Source organism: Durio zibethinus, chromosome 25, assembly GCF_047325235.1.
Source record: "Durio zibethinus cultivar Kanyao isolate XHJ-2024 chromosome 25, ASM4732523v1, whole genome shotgun sequence".
NCBI classification, from domain to species: Eukaryota; Viridiplantae; Streptophyta; class Magnoliopsida; order Malvales; family Malvaceae; genus Durio; species Durio zibethinus.
Window position 1 is genome coordinate 6,669,087 of NC_143186.1, and position 20,569 is coordinate 6,689,655.

Here is a 20,569-nt window from a genome sequence, read left to right on the forward strand (position 1 = left end):
GATATCTAAGTTTAGATTTTATTTTAGTTACTAGTGAGGGGGAGCCAGAGAACTTTCAAAATGTGTAGACTATCTCAGATAGAGAGCATTGGTTAAAAGTAATGAAAGAAAAGATTGAATCATTACGATACATATGATCTTGTTAAACTTTTAAAAAAGAGGAGAAAAATAAATGGGTATTCAAAAAAGAATGTGATAAACTAGTAAGGTTCAAAACTCGATTGGTAGTAAAAGGTTTTTCTCAAAAATTTGGCATCAATTTTAATGAGATCTTTTCTTCAGTTATGAAGATGAGTTCTATTCAAGTGGTATTAGGATTAGCAACTACTTTGAATCTTGTGCTTGAGCAACTTGATGTCAAGACTGCATTTTTTCATGGTGACTTGTAGGAGGACATTTATATGGATCAGCCTGAGGGTTTTGAAGTGAGAGGGAAAAAGAACTTAGTTTACAAACTAAAAAAAAAACTTGTATGTCTTGAAACAAGCTCCGTAACAATAGTACAAAAAGTTTGATTCTTTTATGGTGAACCACAGCTATAAAAGAATGACAACAAATCCTGTGTGTATATTAAAAAATTCTCTGATGGTAACTTCATTATTCTCTTATTATATGTTGATGATAGGTTGATTGTGGGATAAAATGTTCGTATAGTTTATAGGTTGAAAGAACAATTGTCTAAGTCTTTTAACATGAAGGACTTATGTATAATAAAACAAATTCTCAGTATGGATATTATCTAAGATAAGAAAGCTAAAAAGCAATGGTTGTCACAGGAAAAATATGTTAAACGAGTGCTTAGTAGATTCAACATGCAATACACTAAATCAATTAGTAGTCTTACTAATCATTTTCATCTAAGTAAGAAATCTTATCCAGTGACTAAGGAAAAGCAACTAGCTATGTCTGGTATTCTTTATTCTTCTGTAGTTGGTTATTTGATGTATCTTATGATTCGTACACAACTTGACATTACTCATGCAATTGGTATAATGAGCATATTTCTTTCTAATTTGGGAAAGGTTTATAGGAAGCAGTGAAATGAATTTTCAGATATTTAAAAGGCACCTCAAAAATGTGCTTGAGTTATGAAGTTTCACAACCAATTCTAAATGGGTTTACTAATGCTGATATGGCAAGTGATCTTGAAGGTAAGAAATTTACTTCAGGGTATTTGTTCAATTTTGTAAGAACAGTGTCTTGGTAACCTAAGTTGCAAATGTGTGTTGCTTTGTCAACTATGAAAACTAAGTATATTGCAACAACCGAAGTAGGTAAAGAAATGCTTTGGATGTAATGTTTTCTTTTTAAATTAAGGTTGAATCAGAAAGAGTATGTGATATTTTGTGATAGCCATAGTGCTTTAAATTTTAGTAAGAATATCATCTACCATGCTAGAATGAAGTATATTGATATTAGATATCATTGGTTACATTTGGTGATAAAAAATAGCAGATATTGTTGAAGAAAGTCTATACTCATAAGAATATAACAGATATGTTGACTAAGATACTTTTCAAAGAAAAGTTTAAGCTCTGCAGTAACTTGGCCAGAATGAGTTCCTTGGCCAAGGTAAGTTTCAAATGAAACTGTTATGGAGATCAATCTCTTCCTAATGGGGTTAGAAGGGGAGATTGTTTGGAATATGTGGGGTTTAGCCTCATATAATTGGTTTTGGCCACTTAAAAAGGCCTAAAATACTTTTTTTCCTTTGACCTAAAAGAACCCTACTTAATAAAAAAAAGAGGGGGTTGTGTTTAAAAAGTGAGAGATAGAAGGTGGCACTAAAACTAAGAAGAAAAAGCCAAAAAAATAGAAAAAGAAAAAGGAAAAGAAAGAGTTAGTTGAACAAAAGTTGATTCATGATCTGATTGAGTTAAAACTTTGTCAATAGAATTATGATTTAGAGTTCTACATTTTGAATGATGAGGATCGGGTTAAAAGCTATCTAGGAACAAATTCATGGTGTATTTCTTAAATCAACTATTTGATGAGATTTTTTTAATTGTCTCTCTAGTTGTTGATTAGCTCTAGTTTTATCTAAAAAAAACTTTGTATATCTATTATTTGATAGTAGAGATTTTTTTGGTGATCTATAATTTTTTTCCTATACACTAGAGGGTTTTTCACGTAAATCTTGGTATGTTTTATTTTTTATATTTTTTTATTGTTGATTGTTGTCTATTGCTATAGGTTTATTTTGATATATTGTTTCTGCATTATTGTATTTATTTTTTCAAAGCCAACACTATTGCCATCACTAGACAAGTCTTTTGTACAGTAATAGACACTAATGCTTTCCAAGAAATTCCACTTGTTCAAATAACAAGGCCTATCACGAGAGATAATTTCCTTGTGCTTGATGTACAAAACATTCCTAGGATTGTTAATAAAGGTTTTTTCACAGCCACCTCTGGACAACCTGGTCTAGTTTTGATTGATGTGCCTAAAGATATTCAACAACAACTCATGGTTCTTAATTAAAATCAATTAATTGATTTAACAAGTTTTATTTCTAGCTTACCAACAACTCTAAAGAAGACCCTTTTATACAAAATTATGAGTTTAATATTTAAAGCAAAAAGACTAGTATTGTATATTGGAAGAGGATGTTTGAACTCAAGACATGAATAAGGAGATTTGTAGAGCTTACAGAGATACCAGTTGCAAGTATTTTATGCTAAGAATAGTGACTCTAATCTCATAAGAGATTTGTTTAAAATTGGTTAGATATTACTTGATTGACAAAAAGACTTGCAGAAAAAGAATTCTAACAGAAAAGAGATTCTTAATCGGCAAGTTTGTATACTTATAAATAGGTGAAGTCTCTATAGGGTTAAATATGAAAAGATGTAAGAGAGTTGTGAAGTTTTTATAAGATAGAAACCCCATAAGAATACTGGAGATTTATACCTTATGAGTGTATATGTTTGAATGTTTATGAATGGACTAGAAACTACTGAGAGAGTCCATATAAATATGATGTATAGATGCATATGGGTATGTGTTTGTTTAAGTTAAGAATACTCCATATGACTATAAAAGATTAAGAGGGTCTTTAGATATTGATTGTTTAATGTTGCTTGATATAGATTGTATATTTGTAATTCTCTACAACTAGTGGATCTTATTTTTTATCCGTAGACATAGGTTGGTTGAACCGAACCATGTTAAATTATTATCTCTTATGTGATTGATTCATTTTTTTATTTCTCTTCTACTGACCTAATTAATTAGAGGCCTTTTAGCCTAGCAAGTGATATCAGAGCATGGTACAAGCCATTAGAAGAAGCAAATCCAAAAGAGCTCAACTCAAGGAAGAAGTTCAAGTTCATGCTTTGATAATCAATTTGCATGAACCTTGAAAACACACAAGAGAAGATAATTGTGCGACTTCCATTACAAGTGGAGCCAAGCATATCTAGCATGATGATAGATGATTTGATGAAATTTGAGTCAATATGAAGATTGTTGAGAATAGTAACTCAAATCCCATAAGAGATTTATTTAGAATTAACTAGATATTGCTTGATGGATAAAAAGAATTACAAAAGAAGAATTATAAGAGAAAAAGGATTCTTAATAGACAAGTTTGACTTATAGAAGAAAAATTCTAATAGGAAAGGGATTCTTAATAGGCAAGTTTTATGCTTATAAATAGGTAAAATCTCCATAAGGTTAGGTATGAGAAAAAAATGTAAAAAAGTTATAGGGTTTTTATGGGATAGATACCTATAAGACTACTAAAGATTTACATGTTATGGGTGTATATGTTTGAATGTTTGTGAGTAGACTAAAGAAGATTGAGAGGACCTATAAGTATTGATTATTGAGTATTGCTTAATATGGATTATATATTTGTAATTCTCTACAACTAGTGAATTTTATTTTTTATCTATGGACGTAGGTCAATTAGACCAAACTACATTAAACTATTATCTTTTGTGTGATTGATTAATTATTTGATTTTGCTTTTGCTGACTTTGATGGATTAGGACTTTTTGCCTAACATTTTGATGGGTCTTGGACCTTTTCCCTACTTGGATAAGTTGTCATTACAAATGCTTGGGATGTTTGAAACTAATTATGTTGTGGATTAATGTGATTTATTACTAGTTTTTGGTGTAAGGTTTGATAAGCAGGTGACCATTAAGATCAAGGAATTTGCTAGTCATGCTAAGATTGTTCACATTGATATTGATATAATTGAGATTGGGAAGAAGAAGCAGCCTTATTTATTAATTTTTGTAGATTTGACATCAACATTGAATGGGGTAAACAGGATACTAGAAAGCAAAAAACCAAAGCCTAAGCTTGATTTTTCAACTTCGAAGAAGGAGCTAAACGAGATAAAAATGAAGTTTCTTTGAGTTACAGATATATGCAGGTGCTATTCCACCTCAATTTGTAATTCAAGTTCTTAATGAATTAACAAATGGAAATGCTATTATAAGTACAAGGGTTGGACAACATCAAATATAGGTTGTTCAATTTTACAAACACAAGTGGCCTCACCAATTGTTGACCTTAGGAGGAATGGGCACTTTGGGCTTTGGATTTGACACCAGAGTATCTAAACATCATACAATCTGGGTTGAGACTAATGCAGACTTATCCAAAAATAAGATGGGCCTATCTTTGGTCTAAAATCCACTAAATAAATGCATAAATAAGGTGGGTTAGAATAGGGAGATTGTGTTTATACTAGCTTAAAAAGAAGAACATGAATATGGATAGGATTGTGATCAAATTCACTATCATGTAATCTACATAAGTAAATGGGCAGATTATGTTCAAATGCAAATCCCTTGATTTTAGATACAATTCTAGCAATACAATATGAAAGTTTTTATATTTGGAGGAATGTTCCTAGTCTATATATTTCTATTATTCTTTTGTAGAAGGCAAAATAGAGTTTTCTTTATCCTTAAGCAATCTTTTAAATTGTTCTTCAAGTTTTATATCTTTTAGGTAGATTTCTTATAATGGTGAACTTCTATTATTCTATATCCTCGATTAGAATTCTTAGAGTGGTATTTTTGTATGCCTTAGTTTCTAGTCTTGGAGGTGAACTTTTATCCCTTTTAATCTAATAATCATATTCTGCCTTGATTCAAATTCTTGTGAGTTATTTTCTTTGTAAGTTTTTTTGTTTGCAATTAATCTTCACATCTCAAACATCAATTCTCGGCATCAAATCAATATCAAAGCTATGGTAGGTCATCATCAATAAGCACTAGCAGAAAAGGTTGAAGCCAACACTGACATTGCAGCAACTGTCAATGTTGACCTAACAGATGCCCTCATAAAGGAGATGCGATAATAGATCTTTTAAGTACAACATTAGCTGTATATACAAGAAAAGAGAAAAGAGATAAGGAGGCAACGAATGAGGAATGAAAAAAATGAAGGAGAAACCAATCCATACCATGGAAACAACAATGATTATGATGATAGCACTCTATTTCACCCAAGACAAGTCAGAGACTATCTATATAGAAACCAACTTTAACCTAGCAGATTCAATCTAAAGATAGAGATTCCTCAGTTCAAAGAGAAAATGTAACATGAAGAATTCTTAGATTGGCTACACATGGTGAAATGCATATTCAAATATCATGATACCTTTGAACATCACAAGGTGAAGCTAGTGGCCATCAAACTTAAAAATCATGCATCATTTTGGTGGAAAATTTTAAAAAAGCAAAGGGAAAGAGAAGGTAAGAGAAAAATTACAACTTAGGAAAAGATAAAAAGAGAGTTGAAGAAAAAGTATCTCCTAAATAACTTTCAGCAAGACATTTTATTTAGGCTCTATAACTTGAAGCAAACGGATCTTTCAGTGGAAGAATACATTAACAAGGGAAACATGTCAAAGACCAGTGTTTCTACTAAACCCCCTTCAAATTTACACCTAAATAAGGAATGAGCAATTCCTAACAAACCACAATCTAGTACTATCAATACTCAAACCCAAAGAGACTCAAGTGTTAAAGAGTTAGGCATATACATTTTGAGTATCCAAATGTCAAGATAGATGCGTTGGCTAAAGATGAAGATCTTGAAAATGCTGAAGGAAAACCTATTGAAGTACCTTAGGATCTTGAACAAGGTGTTAAAAAGACCCATGGTGATCTTGAATCCTTACTTGTTATATAATATAATGTAAGTGATATGCATGTAGAAGAAAAAAACTAGTTGCACAAGAATAAATTCCGCACTAAAAGTACTATTCATGATAAGGTATGTGATGTTATGATTGATAATGGAAGTTTTGAAACTGTTGTGTCTACTTTTATGGTGCAAAAATTAGGTTTCAAGGTAGTAGGTCACCCCCAACCATATAAGCTATCTTGACTGCAAAAAGAGAATGAAATCAAATTTAGCAATAGGTGTTTCGTTCCTTTTTCATAAGAAAGAATATGTTAGTTTTATAGGTTAGATGGTGATCCAAGAGGTGGGTGAATTGGATCTCTCCAAATTCTTCCCAAATAAATGATTTCAATATAGTTGAATGGAAATTAAAACAATAAGCACTTTTGATAAAAATATAATGCAAACAATAGAAAAACCTCTTTAAAGCTAAGTGTTTGCTAAGTTTAAGTACAAGAAAATGATGAATGAACAACAAATAAAAATTGGATACAATAAATACAAAGATATGGACTTTGAAGCTCTAAAAACTCTTGATTCTTTCAGAGAAAGAAAACATGGCTTATTGGCCCTTGCTCTCTTGATTCATAAATCTTTTTGGTGTGTTGGAGTAGCCAATATATATAGAAATTGAAGAACTAGCCGTTGGGAAAGCTTGGAGTGAAGAAATGCCCGTTGAAAGCTTAAAAAAGTAGCCGTTGGAGCATTCTAGGTAAGAACCGATTGATCCCTTCCATGAAGGGATCGATTGGTTCATGTTTTGAACCATTTTTCACATGAAAATTGCCCAACCGATCAATCCCCTATGTGGGGGGATCAATCCCTTTTCTAGAAATTCAGTCCTGGGGCATTCTGGTTGAAAACCAATCGATCCCTTCTAGAGGGGATCGATCATGTCCATGCTGGGCGGTAGTTTCCTATTTTGTACTCTACTCACTAATTTGATCATAACTTGAGTTATACAAATCCAAATTACAAACCATTTGAAGATTTATAAACTATACTTAAAAGCTTTCTATCCATATAAAGTTTATTACCTAATTCACTGTGTACGAATTATAGTGAATTTTCAAAATTACCCCTTGTGCAGTTTTTCTAACAACTGCAGAGTGTCTAATAAAAATTCAAAATCTTTTCTTAAAAAATTTGGATTTTGATTTTGTTGGATCCATTAGAAAGTAGACTCAAAGAAATTTCCAACCATATAAAATTCAAATATTAAAAATTTGTAAATTAATACAAAAAAAAAAAAAACAAATTCAATGTTAGAAAACTGTATTCTTGTAAAACAGCTTTCTTAAGTTAATCTATTTCTCAAAACCAATATTGTCAAAATTGTATTAAGCCCAAAATGAATAAGTTCACTTTAAAAACAACAATTGGACTTTCATTTAAGCTCAAATAAATAATCTTTAAAAGTAAATTTGGTTTGAGAAATATGAAAACAAAGAAAGGTTTGTTTAAGCTTCGAAAATCATATCATTTATTTAGTACCAAAATATAAAACTTAAGAACATGTACTAAATAAATCTTTTTTCAAAATCTTGATCAAGTTTATTTAGCTTTAATGTTTTCTCATTTCAAAATAAGGATGAATTCAAGGCCAACAATCTCTCCCTTTTTGATATGATAAAACTTAAAGATAAATTTGTTTGATAAAAGACTTTCTTTGAAACATTTAAGATTTTGAAAAATATTTTGGAAAACTCCCCCTTAAACAATGCATGGAAAAACTCCCCTTCAATTTTTGCATCTTAATCCAACACAACTCAACAAACATATGTTAATCAAATATATCAAATAAGCATAATCAAACATATGCATGTCAAGCATAAGCAAATTTATCTATATGATATTTCTCCCCCTTTTTTGTCATAGCAAAAAGGCATGAGCAATTAATGAGCAAATAAACACAAAGAGACATCATTAACAAATATATTCACAAAACATTTCTCTTCCTTTTTGTTTATGCTCTTTATACCAAATGTTTAAGCTCTTATATCAATTTCAATAAGCATACAATAAGAAATATCTCTAAACTTTCTCTCCTTTTTTGTCATTTCAAAAGAAAGAGAGATCAATTCAAGGCATAAGACAAAATGCTTAATACCAATAATATCAAGAGTATTTTGAATGCAAGTAATCAAGTGTAATATGCACAATGAAGTTCACATACATGTATTCAAGCACAAAAGTATAAGTGTATCCAATTTTAGCATTTTAGCACAAGTCATCAAATTTACTACATAAAATTTATGAGCAAAGGATAATGAATGATATGCAATCTACTCATAAATTATGTTATCAGAAGATGTGCTTAGAACCTAAAACATCAATAGCAATTAAGCATAAATTCAAGCACATACATACAAGTCATACCAATTGTTATGGATACCAATTGTTAAAGATATGTCATCAAAAAGCATACCAATTGTTATCACCAAACAAATCAAGCAAAATTGTATTCTAATATTGCTTCTCATTTCAAAATAAAGATTAATCAATTTAAGGCACACACAATTTTGCATGAAAGGTATAAGCTATATCAAGGATAGGCACATAAATAAGCATCTATGAAAGTTAAAAAATCTTTAGCAATTTTGATACCAATTGTTACCAATTGTTAGCAATTTTATTCAACTTTCATAGAACAAACATACTTTAAGCATATGAAAGATTCATTCAATACATGGATAAATGATAATAGTAATCTTTCATAAGCTATCATATCCAAACAAGAACCAAAAGCTCATATGTATATAATAAATCATAAGTACTAATGAGCAATGAGGTTCAAATATCATCATGTCATAACAAAATTTATATAAGCATGATTTTCCAAACATGATGAGCACATATGCTATAGCAAAGAAATAATGAATGCATAATTGTTCAATTACAATCCAAATTATTTCAATGCATAACAATGTACTTAATATAAGCATATGCAAGTAATCAAACATATATTTATTTCAAACAAAATCACACAAGCATATGCAAGAACATTTCAAAACATATATAGCAATATACCAAAAAAAATGCAAACCTTTAGACACAACATGGTACATGCTATCTCAATGGACTCAATCAATGAACATGTTCAAAGAAATCAATCTATTTAACTCATGTCCATGTCCAAAGATTCAAACGAATATTCATGCAATTAAAACTATTAATGAAAGCAATCAAGAACTAGGCATGAATATTAATAAAGGTGAATTAATCAATCCAAGCTTTAAAAAAAATATTAAGACAAATTTTATCAAGTAGCTTGGTGATTAATTTGTGCAAAGTGTTCACAAATTCAAACACAATATCTCATTTTTGCACACAATGAAAGCAAGCATTTATCAGATCATGCATTAATCATTATAAATCATAGGCACATAGCATAGATTCAATACAATTATCTCCATCCTTATCAAGCTATGTTGTTGTGCTCATTGTAGTTGAGTGAGGCTTTAAATCCTCTAATCCACATCATTTAAGCTAGCCTTTTATGTATTTGAGCTTGATTGATGAGGATGACATGCTTTGCTTGCTATACTTGAAATTCCAAAAATGTAGGCTCATCCATGCTTATTTCAAGTTCTCCTAGCATAGACTTAGAAAAGTTTTTTGACAAAAGATTTTCATTAGAAGCATCAAGAAAATCAATTGATCAAAATTATACCAATTGTTAAAAAATAATTCTATATTCCAAGTCATTATAGGCAAAAGAAAATTTATTCACTAAGCATAAGTTGCCAATTGCAAGGGAGATATATACTTAAGCTAGAGGCCATATATTAATTTAAACATCAAATAACACAAGAATGGCACTAAAGCAAAAGTTCTCTTGTAATGTACAAAAATCAAATCTTTTAGATCATTCATGAACACAAAATAGACATATTCAATATTCATGTATATTCAAGAACTCACCAAAGAAAATGTCAAAATAAATTTTAGGCTATATGAAAACTAAAAACTCAAGGAAGACATATTTATCATCAAAAACATATTCAAGAAAATTTTAGCACAAAAGCATAAATATGTCTACACAAATTATAGGCCATAATCAACAATGACTTAAGCTAAAAGTAAACATCATAAGAAAATCACTCACTTAAGTCATGTTGCAAGCATGTCAAGTATAGATAAATTATATTTACCATATATGCACACACTTGACAAGAACAATAGATGAACTAACAAAATATATCATTAAACACAATTATACTTAATCCCAAACCAAAAGATAAGTCAATTAAACACAAGTTCCAAAATATTTTACAAAATTAATGAATCAATTTAGCACAAGAGCAAGTAAATTTAAAAATATTTTAAAAATCAAGAGATAAAAATTTTAAGTATTTTCAAATCATAAGCATTAAGTTCAAGTTGAACCAATCATCATATGAGCACATATCTTGACCAAAAATATAGATGAACAAAGAATCAATATATATAACTTAAGCACAAGGTGTTCATCAATTCATCAACCCAAGAGAAGAAATAAATCTTGAATTAATAAGGATAAAGAATTAAATCATATTTCAAGATTATTTCATAAGAAGTCAAGAGATGAACAATTAAACATCAATATATATGATTTAAGCACAAGATGATCATCAAAATAAAAAAAAAATTTAAATCACAAATCAAGAGTTAAAACAATTTAGAATATAAAATCAAGTTAAAAAAAATATTTCACACTATCCAAGCATTAAAAACAAATTGAGTAATTTTAATCAACATGGTCATATAGGCATATTCAACAATTACAAATCAATATGTATAAAAAAAAAAAACACAAAATTATTTCCATTATGCCAAAATTATTTAAGCAAATATATTTATGCAAAATAAATACATGTTCAATTCAAGCTCACATTTTCTCAAGTAAAATCGGTATATTTAAAATATATTAATAAAGCATATACCAATATCCATTAAGCATCCTATGTCCAACAAGAATAGGCAACTAAATTTTCCATAATCAATCAAGCATCCAAATTTCATCAAGAATAGGTAAACCAAATTCAAATCTTTTTCAAATAAAAGTTTAAAGGTTAGCCATCTCCACGGTGTATCTAGAGTATTTAATCTTCAATCTCACATTGTAGCTCCTTGCTCTAGCACACCTACAAGAGACAATCTCATTTGATTTTTGGTACCCAAATTGCTTTGGGTCCTTGAGAGTTAATTACCAAGTCTTTTGTTCCTTTAGGAACCCATACTTGCCTAATTCTAAATGAAACTTTTCTTCTAATAGGATAAGTATGTATAGTATGACCATGAAAATTACAAAAATTGCATTTAATCATTTTAATACTTAAACTCTTGCTTAAAAGCTATTGTTTTTCATTCATCAAAACTCCAAATTTCTTTCTCAATTCTAAATTCTCTTTTTCTAGCATTTCATTTCTCTTTTGACAAGCTTCAAAATTCATTTTCAATTTATCATTTTCTTTTTCCAAATCATTCTTTGAATTCATTAAAAATTTATTTTCAACTTTTAATTTTGAAATCATTTTCTTATGTTTCAAATGCATATTTTCAAACTCAATTACTAAATCATTGTAAGCATCTTGTAACTCATCAAAAGTATAAGAGTTGAATCACAAGAGTTAGAGGTTACCTTTGGTTTCTCAATAGCCATGAGACATGGTGCATGTTAGTTGGAAATTTGTCTTTCATATAGCTCATCCAACTTTCTCCACATCTCATTTGAGGTTGAGCATTTTGAAATCAAGTTGAAGTTGTAATCATCTAAAGCTTCATAAAGAATGCACTTGGCCTTTGCATCATCTATTATTTACCTTATGTAGTTTGCATCATTTGAAGAAGTTCCAAGCCCTTTTTCAATCACATTCCAAGCTAATCTTGGGCCATAATGAACACCTTCATCATTTTTCTCCATTCATAAATTTTAAATTTATTAACCATAGGAGCTTTGAGGACTTCCTCACCATCTTGGAACCAAAATTGAGCCATAGGATCTTTTCTAAAGGTGGTTAAACCTACAAAAGAGACCAAAGCTCTAATACCAATTGTTAGCTTTATAGGTTAGATGGTGATCCAAGAGGGGGGGTGAATTGGATCTCTCCAAATTCTCCCCAAACAAATGATTTCAATATAGTTGAATGGAAATTAAAACAATAAGCACTTTGGATGAAAATATAATGCAAACAATAGAACAACCTCTCTAAGGCTAAGTGTTTGCTAAGTTTAAGTACAAGAAAATGATGAACGAACAACAAATAAAAATTGGATACAATAAATACAAAGATATGGACTTTGAAGCTCTAAAAACTCTTGATTCTTTGAGAGAGAGAAAATGTGGCTTACTGGCTTTTGCTCTCTTGATTCATCAATCTTCTTGGTGTGTTGGAGTGGCCAATATATAGAGAAATTGAAGAACTAGCCATTGGGAAAGCTTGGAGTGAAGAAATGCCCGATGAAAGTGTAAAAAAGTAGCCGTTGGAGCATTCTGGGTAAGAACCGATCGATCCCTTCCATGATAGGATCGATTGGTTCATGTTTTGAACCATTTTTCACTTGAAAATTGCCTAACTGATCGATCCCCTATGTGGGGGGATCAATCCCTTTTCTATAAATTCAGTCCTGGGGCATTCTGGTTGAAAACCAATCAATCCCTTCTAGAGGGGATCGATCATGTCCATGCTGGGCGGTAGTTTCTTGTTTTGTACTCTACTCACTAATTTGATCATAACTTGAGTTATACAAATTCAAATTACAAACCATTTGAAGATTTAGAAACTAGACTTAAAATTATTTCTATCCATATAAATTTTATCACCTAATTCACTGTATACGAATTATAGTGAATTTTCAAAATTACCCCTTGTGCAGATTTTTTGACAACTGCAGAGTGTCTAGTAAAAATTCAAAATCTTTTCTTAGAAAATTTGGATTTTGATTTGTTTGATCCATTAGAAAGTAGACTCAAAGAGCTTTCCAACCATATAAAATTCAAATATTAAAACTTTGTGAATTAATACAAAAAAATAAAACAAATTCAATATTAAAAAACTGTGTTCTTATAAAACAGCTTTCTTAAGTTCATCTATTTCTCAAAACCAATATTGTCAAAATTGTATTAAGTCCAAAATGAAAAAGTTCACCTTAAAAACAACAATTGGACTTCCATTTAAGCTCAAATAAATAATTTTTAAAAGTAAATTTGGTTTGAGAAATATGAAAACAAAGAAAGGTTTGTTTAAGCTTTGAAAATCATATTATTCATTTAGTACCAAAATATAAAACTTAAGAACATGTACTAAATAAATCTTTTTCAAAATCTTGATCAAGTTTATTTAGCTTTAATGTTTTGTCATTGCAAAATAAGGATCAATTCAAGACCAACAAAATATCAACCAGTGGGATCTTATTTTACCTTAAATAAAGTTTGCCTATAACCATTCGCCAAACCAAATCATTGGTTGCAGTCCCTTTAAGGTGGTGTATGGTAAGAATCCAAACAGTCCTTTAGATTTAGTTCCTCTCCCTACTAATCAACAATTTAGTGGATATGCAGAGGAAATGACTAAGGGTATTAAACGATTGCATGAACAAGTCAGAATTAGAACTTTGTAAAAAAATGAGAAATATAAAACGGTAATAGTCATGCATCACATACATGTGAAGTTCAAAAAACATGATTTTGTGTGGATTAACTTGTGCAAAGAGAGATTTCCTCCAAAGAAGTTTGGCAAATTACAACCTAAGATAGATGTTCCATTTAGAATTCTCCAATGCATTAGGGAGAATGCCTACAGAAAAGAGCTTTTTGACACTTACGAAATATCTTCCACCTTCAATATTGCTGATTTGTTACCCCACCATGGTGAGAATACTAGTTCAAACTTGAGGACAAGTCTTTTCCAACTAAAGGAGATTGACACCGGAGTGTTTGCACATCATACAATTTGAGCGAAGACTAATGCAGACTTATCCAAAAATAATATGGGTCTATCTTTAGCCCAAAACCACTAAATAAATGCAAAAATAAAGTGAGCTGGAATAAAGAGATTATGTTCACACTAACTGAAAAAAAAAGAGCATGAATATGGATGAAATTGTGGTCAGATTCATTATCATCTAATCTGTAGGAGCAAATAAGCAGATTATGTTCACATGTAAATCCTTTGATTTTAGGTATGATTCTAGCAATGCAATCTCAAGTTTTTATATTTGGAGGAATGTTCCTAGCCTATATATTTTTTATTATTCTTTCATAGAAGGCATAATAAAATTTTCTTTATTCTTAAGCAATCTTTTAGATTGCTATTTAAGTTTTGTATTTCTTAGATGGATTTCCTAGAGTGATGAACTTCTATTGTTCTGTATCCTCAATTTGAATTTTTAGAATGGTGTTTCTGTATTCCTTAATTTCTAATTTTTGTGGTGAACTTTTATCTTTTTTAATCCAACAATCATAGTTTGCCATTATTCAAATTCTTGTGAGTTATTTTCTTTGTTAGTTTTCTGTTTGCAGCTAATCTTCACATCTCAAATATCAATTCTAGGCATCAGGATTCCCAGCTGCCATTGGAGGTGCTTTGGCAAATCCATGCACCACTGTTGTAGACATTGATGGCGACGGAAGTTTCACCACGAATATCCAGGAGATGGCGACAGTCCACGCAGAGAATCTTTCCATTAAGATATTGCTATTAAACGATCAACATTTGGGGATGGTTGCGGAATAGGCATATCAGTTTTGTGAAACAGGTAACCACACTCCTATTTGGGTGACCCCTTGAACAAGTCTGAAATTTTCCCAGACATGCTAATGATTTCAGAAGGGTTCAAAATAGCTGCTGCCAGGATTACAAAGAATAAAGAAGTTAGAAGAGCTACTCAAAGAATTTTGGGCACTCCTGGACCTTACTTTGTTGGATGTCATTATTTCTCCCCGATAACATCTCCTAATCTAGAACAAGGACTAGAATGAATTACTTGCCCTTTTTAAAAAGAATTTGTTACTGCATATTGATAATTAAATAAATAAGTAATGTATATATTCATAAAAAAAAAATGAATTTATGTCTATTCCCATTTTATTTAAATTAATTAAAATTCGGTGTACAAAACGAGCTGATCAAATTTGTCTTTAAAAAATTATTGTTATTTATTCATTTATGTTTTTTTCACATCTCATTTTACTGAATGAGTTAGTATTTGATGTATAATTTTTTAATTTCTCAAGCTAAGAGACACATATTCTGTTTCTTACCGTATATAATATAAAAGCATTTGATATGAGGATAAATAAATTATCTGACCCTCTTCTCATTCTTACTACCACGGATTAATAAATATAAATTTATTATTTGATTTCTTCAATATTAATAAAGTCAATGGTAGAGTACAACATTGGCCTTTTTAACGAGGAAACTCATGCTTAAGATAGATTCCCTACCCAAACATTTTGATTTATTCGTTGTAGTTGTTAAATTATTGAACTTCATTATATTTATTGTGATTAATTTTTATTTTGTATAAATTACATGCTTAGTCATTTTACATTAAGTGATTTTTTTTTATTTTGATCACTCAATTATAAAAAATTATAATTTAACCACTAACGTTTATGAAATTTTTTTATACCTAGACTAACGGATACTTATGTGGAATTGCAACATCATCTATCAGAAATCATGTGACAATACTATGCCATTTAATATATATTGTGACATTACTGATATTTTAAATTTAAAATTTTAAAAATAAAAAGATAAAATGCATTTTTAGCCTTTTAACTTTTTTAGAGTTTCTATTTTTATCATCAACTTTAAAATTCTCACAATTTGATCATAAACATTCGTGAAATTATTAATATTTTGGTCTCATGATGTGGCGTCGTAAAGATTTAATCATAAAATATTTGTAAAATTTAATACAATAAATTATTTTACTATTTTTGTCATATATATTTCTTTTAATGTTTTAGTACACCAAATTAGCAATATGAACATTCATTGTAATTATAACTGGGATTTAAATTTTCTTGTTCGGTTGATGTAATTTATATAAAAAAAAAATACTAATTTGAATTTATTTGGATAATGAGCTGAATGACAGATAATTGAAGCAATGTTTTTGTAATAATTTTGGCAATTAAATGTATTCATCCACTTTTAAATTTAAAGGATATAATTACGATTACTTCAAATTAAAAAAGATATAAATACAATAACATTTAAGTTTATAGTTTTAATTTCAAGCAATAAATATATCCCAAGATATTTTTATATAAATAAGAATAATAAGATAAATTTTACAAACATTTGTGATAAAAAAAAAAAAGATTATAAAAGTGCGTCGACAATTAGCTATTGACAATGGAGAACAAATATTAATAAATTTCAGAAACGATGGTGATCCAATTGTGAAATTTTCAATAACAAAAATAAAAATTTTTAAAAAAGAAATAATAAAAAATATTTTTTTTATTTTTCATTTATTTATTTATAATATCATATTAGTAATATCACATAAAATGTCAGATAAAGTGATAATGCCACACGTCATCTAACAGATGATATAATAATGCTTAGTCAATATATCATTAAAGACTAACAGCTAGATAACCAAAAAAAAAAAAAAAAAAAATTCATAAACCTTAGCAACTAAATCATAATTTTTCTAATTGAATAATCAAAATAAAAATTGCCTAAACTTTGATGACTTAACGTGATACATATAGTAAGAGAGAGATTAAATTACGCCAAAATAAGACTTATCAGATTTACATGCTTTTATAATTTTTTAACGGAATAATGTTTTGAAAAAAAAAATCATTCATTGGATTTAATAATATCTTTATGCTTATAGTGCACATAAATTTTCAATTCAATATTATATTTATGTCGTATCAATTGATAACATTCTATTTTATAATATATGTGTATCAGTTAAATTTTGTTTTTTATCCTAAAAAAAAAAAACTATGCTTTTTTAATAAATTAATTGTAAATTTTGTTTCAGCTTGTTATGTCTGTTGATACATTTCACGTTTATCTAAATCCAATATATTAAGAAAAGCTTTTCATACCAATATTAATATCGGATTATTTTGATTGATTTCAGATGTTTCAATTAATTTCGTATCGTTTCATCGAAATTATAGATTTCAGTCGGTGTAAAAGTTGCTTATTAGAGACCTTTGTTTTATACTATGATATTCTTCAACTTTTATAATGTTCATTTTTCTTTGGGTTAAATAAAAAAATATTTCTTGTACTATACATTTTTTTGTCAATTTAAAACCTAAAGAAATAAAAATTTTAATTTGATATATAAACTTTCATTCTATCAAACACTTTAATACTTCAATCTAACATGTTAGTCAACTTACTTACGTAATAATAATATCTAATAAAATGATGATACAAGACATAACTAATTCGGTAATCGGTGCATTATCTTTTTTCTACATCAACATTTATATAAAAAAACTCAAAAATTTTTAAAAATATTTTTTAATTCAAAATAAAAAAGAATAAAAATATCTTTAAAAAAAAAAAGAGAAAAGGAAAGAACCCAAAATTTAAAAAAAAAAAAATTTACTGACATGATAATAATTAATGTAGTGATAACTAAACATTTATGACATATAATATGATTTTATTGTGTATTCATGTAATGTTAGTCACTTAACTAACGATAATAATGAAAAGTACTAAAATGTTTGATAAAATTAAAGTTAGAGTACTAAAATAAAAATTTTATTTTTATAAATATCAAATTGACAAAAAATATATATATAATACATGTAACATTTTAAATATTAACCCTGCTTTCTTTTCTCTTTTTTTTTTTTTTTTGGTACTTTACTTTTCCAACACCATTCCAAAAGTTCAAAGCCAAACTCATAGTCTTTTCAAGAAAATAAATTCTCAAAAAAATCTTAAAAGAAAAACAAAAAAAGAAATATTAAAATTAAGTAAAAATTTTGGCAATTGGGCATTGGCAGTGAAGATTTGAGGTCTTAGATAAAAACAATGGAAAACGAGGCTGTGGGGTATTGGAAAATAAAGGGGGATGGAAGAAATAATCATGGCTCGAAGGAGAGATGGCAGCAGAACTAAGGAAAAGACAAGAGGAACAAGGAAGGGACAAACTTTGAAATAAAATAGCTATGGTAGATGAGGCGGTGGGAAAGAAAAACTTGAAGAGAATGGATTATTTCTATTCCCATGAGATTAGATAGTAGAGGCTTACAACCTACTTATTTTACTTTTATAAGTATATTTAAAGTTTGAGTTAAACATTTAAGAAATTTACAAGTATCATTATTTAATTAGGTAATTCAAACTATTTTTTAGTTTTTTTCTTTTCCCTTTTACCGATTTTATTTTTTTTTATTTTTCTCTTTTTGATTTTTCTTTTTTTACCTTATTTTCTTTCTTTATTTTTTTCCACATTTTAATTATACTAGATTAAATATTTTTGAGTTAATAATTCTTAATTATTAAATTTAAGTGGTTTTATTTCCTTTTTTAATTTTAATTATTAAAAATTTATATATAATTTTATATTCTCCTATCATATCTTTATCTTGTGCATAATCCTAAATATTTAATTCAATGAAAGATGCACATTTTCCATATTCGAAAGGTTAAATGGTTGAATATATATATATATATATATATATATATATATATAGAGAGAGAGAGAGAGAGAGAGAGAGAGAGAGAGAGATTGTGGTTGCCTAGATTATGGCATAAACTTTCAGCAAGACTTATCCAATGAATTGGGCCTTTGATAGAAAATTTTAAATCCTAATATCACCTGACATGACCGGTATTATTAGTTTATTAATACAAATTATTTTTATTTAAATTTAATTTTAAAATATATTTTAAAATTAATATAATAAATTTTAATATGCATAAAATAATTAAAATTTTCCCAGTTTTAAATTATTAGACAAATCATATGTGTCATAAAAATATTGATAAGGGTAATTTAAGAATTTTATCCCTAAACTTCAATTTGTTACCAAATTAGTAATTTCCCTGTTCATATAAATGCCAACTCAACAAAAGAAATGAGAAGACGCAAGAAAGTGAGGGGATTAGGTCTTAGAAAGGAGGCAACTGCGGGAAAATTAGTGAGAGAGAAGAGAAAAAAGGGTGTAGGATTTTGTTTTTCCGATCTTATTTTTCCAATTTTGTTTTTTTTTTTTTGGAAAGAAATAAAAAATAAAGAAAATGGGCCATTTAATGCATTTAATCAATATTTGTTGTCATGACTCAATAAAAATGGTCTACATTAATGGACTTATATATTACATATTTATTTAAAAAAAGCCACACCAAAGGATATTTTGATTATCATTTACTATGTTTTTATTGTTCCTTGCAAGTTAAATTAATTTTTTATTTTTTAAATAATAATATTAATAAAAATAAATTTTAAAAGCTTTTCAACAAAATAAATTTTTAGACAATTTATGTGACATGTTACTAGACAAAATTTTTAAAATAAAAATAATATAGTAAGTTAACTTCAAAAAATAACATTATAGTATTTCACTCAATTTAAATAAAAAATAAGCTAAGACTTCATGCTTGACATATATGATTAGCAATCAAAAGTATAAAAATATATATTAAATTGAGAGAAGATTTTATTTATTTATTTATTTTTAAATTTTATGCATGAATTAAGATTTTTAAATCTCAATAAAAAGAGTCAAGAATAAAATATAAATAAAATTAATAATAGAATAACTTAACTATTATTATTTTTAAATTTTAAAAATTAATATTTTAAAACAATTATCTTGATTCATTATTATTGTTATTAGTATTTTTATTGAATATTATTATTATTTATAATTTTTTAATTTAATAATTGTTTAAAAAATCTCACGAGCAGCGAAGGCATCATTCTAGTTTTTTGATAGTAACTGAACCTATTTGGACTTAAATGGGTGAGTAAGGGTTAACATAGGATAAGGCTTTGAAAGTGACAACATGTTTTAGCGTGGCCATCAACACCTTATCCTCAAACTCAACACATTATAACGAGGGATATCAATAGGAAAGGTAAAATAATTTTTATCTTTATTCTCAAATTTTTATTTTATATTTATCTCTATATTTATATTTAATAAATATTTTAAATTTATCTTTATTTTTATTTTTATGAGTATTTAATAGATATAAATAATTTTTATACCCATAACTTTTGAAAAAATAAAAATAAAAAAAAATTTTTTTTTAGTTTTTTAATCTTATATATTTAGATAATTTTTTATAAATATATATTAATATATTTTTTAAAAAGATATATTAATTTTAATTAGTCTAAAATAACAATTTATATTATAATAAAATTTTATTTACTAGATATATATACATATATTTATAAAGTACAAGTACAAAATGAATGTTAT

The 20,569-nt window shown here is 27.9% G+C and overlaps 1 pseudogene; it reads left to right on the forward strand.

Moving 5' to 3' along the window:
- Positions 1-1,075: 1,075 nt before the first annotated feature.
- On the forward strand, positions 1,076-15,115 carry LOC111276387 (acetolactate synthase 1, chloroplastic-like; annotated as a pseudogene).
- The last annotated feature ends 5,454 nt before the right edge of the window (positions 15,116-20,569 follow it).